Here is a 2,423-nt window from a genome sequence, read left to right on the forward strand (position 1 = left end):
CGCTTGCCTAGCAAGCACAAGGCCCTGGGTTCGGTCCCCAGCTCCGAAAAAAAGAAAAGAAAAAAAAATCTTTTTTTGAACTTTCAAGTCATTGTATCTTTAATAACCTGGCAGTAAGTCAAAACATGGAAAAAAAAATTGTTCCTTTTAAGGATGATGCCCATCACTATAAACTTGTCTATGTAGTGAGTGAGATGAGATTCCAAACTGCATGGGAAGGCCTCAAGGCTCACAGATTGACGCTTTTGGTTGCTGATAATCGGCCAGGGGACGAGTAGACCAGAGATTAACGAGCCCTCAGAGGACAGGTCGTGGTTGCTGGGTCATGAGCGCCTTGAAGCGTTTCTTCATGGTGATTCGCTGTCTTCAGTATTTGTCATCTAGGGAGAACCGAGCAGGATGGGCAGAGCAAGTCTGTTGTTCCACGGGGTCAAATTTCTTCCGTATATAGATGAGATCACCCTGCTTGTTGAGGTAATACTAGAGAAACATGACGGCCCCTCAGCAGAAAGATTCCTGTACCTTTACTGCCAGCCACGTTTGCCTAAAAATTTTTAAAAATGTGCATTGATGTTTTGCCTGCATGTATGACTGTGAAGGTGGGAGCTGCCGTCTGGGTGATGGGAATTGAACCCGGGTTCTCTGGAAGAGCAGCCAGTGCTCTTAAACATGGAGCCACCACTCCAGCCCCTCATTGTATAATTTAGGCTGACCTCGAAACTCACAGGAGTTCTGCCTCAGCCTCTGGAATGCTGGAATTGAAGGTTTCTACTACCAAAGATGGCTATATGTGTATGCTTTAAGAGAGCAGATTGGGGCCTGGAGAGATGGCTCAGTGGTTAAGAGCACTGGCTGTTCTTCCAGAAGATCTGAGTTCAATTCCCAGCAACCACATGGTGGCTCACAACCATCTGTAATGGGATCTGATAGCTACAGTGTACTCATATAAATAAAATAAATAGATCTTTAAAGAGACACACACACAGAGAGAGAGGAGAGAGAGAGAGAGAGAGAGAGAGAGAGAGAGAGAGAGAGAGAGAGCGCGCAAATTGTAGTTTGGTATATTCAAGATGTCAGCCATTTTTCCATATTAAAGTCCCCTGTTTAATTGTGTGTATGTGTAGGTGGACGCGGGCAATCACCAAGCTATGGTGTGCAGGTGGAGGTCGGAGAACATCAAATTTCACCAGTTCTTTCCTTCCATGACCTTTCCAGGGGTCATTGGACCTGCTCAATGGCTACCTCTACCTGCTGGACCAGCAACTTGCTGGCCCACATGTCCTCATTTTAGAAACCTACTCTATCAACAGCTAATCATGGCGAATGTCCCTGTGCCCCTGCCTTTGGGACAGGAGGAATGAGTCCTCACTGGATCTAATGACTTCGTTTGCAGAAATAAAGTGGAACGGGCTTTTAGGGAGGGGCTGGAGGCTGTGTGATTTCGACCACTCCTCCGCTGAGCAAGGCAAGGCCGGCTGGATGGAATGTTTTAAAAGCCACCGTCTAAAATACACTGAAGAATGAACGAATCGGGCTTCTGTTTGAAAGACACTGGAGTGAGGAGCCCAGGACTCCCGACAGTTTTGTCTGAAGCACTTCACTGATTCTGGAGCGATAAGTAGGATCGTACAATGTAATTTTGGCAGTCACAAGAGCCCAAAGGGACAAAAGTTGGAGTCCAGGACCCATAAAGGGAGTTGGAGAACCCATAAAGGGTAATTACCCTGACAAATCACTCTGTTTGGGTCCAAGTTTAAAATGCTGTACAGTGTGGTGTGAGGGAGAAAGAAGTAAACTAGTGACACACGGACAACAGGTCGAAATCATTCAAGGGTCACAGAAAAACTCAAGGGCAAATATTAAACTGTGGCAGCACTCGGGAGGCAGAGACAGGCAGATCTCTGACTTCCAGGCCAGCCTGATCTCCCCAGCTTATTCCAGGATAGCCAGGGCTACACAGAGAAACCTGCCTCAAAAACTAACTGATTAAAGTTAATATAATAAAATATTAAAATAAAAATGAGCAAACCAGAATAGGGAGGGCCAACTTTCGTTTTGGTTTTTCAAAACGGTTTCACTGTGTAGACTGTCCCGGAACTCATTCTGAAGACCGGGCTGGCCTCAAACTCACAGAAATCCACCTGCCTCTGCCTCCCAAGTGCTGAGATTAAAGGCGTTCACCACCATCGCACAGTGTGTGACTGTATTTCCTAATGGCATCGGTGACTTGTTCGGTGTGTGACAGCTGCCTGGTGCGTTAAGCCTGCTGTGTCTTTCACACTTTCTGCCTCTTTCTCTCTCCTTCCTCTCTCTTAGTTTGGTTTCCTTTAGTTTTTCAAGTGCTGGGATTACAAGAATGAGACACCACACACAGTTTAAGCTTTTGTTTGTTTCCAGTCCCAGGGACTGAACCCAGGGCTTGC

General features: G+C 46.3%; 1 pseudogene; it reads right to left on the minus strand.

Annotated features, from left to right (window-relative positions):
• Nucleotides 1–297: 297 nt before the first annotated feature.
• LOC116886825 lies at nt 298–492 on the minus strand (annotated as a pseudogene).
• Between the last annotated feature and the right edge of the window lie 1,931 nt (nt 493–2,423).

The sequence above is a fragment of the Rattus rattus genome, chromosome 1, assembly GCF_011064425.1.
Source record: "Rattus rattus isolate New Zealand chromosome 1, Rrattus_CSIRO_v1, whole genome shotgun sequence".
In the NCBI taxonomy this organism is placed as follows: domain Eukaryota; kingdom Metazoa; phylum Chordata; class Mammalia; order Rodentia; family Muridae; genus Rattus; species Rattus rattus.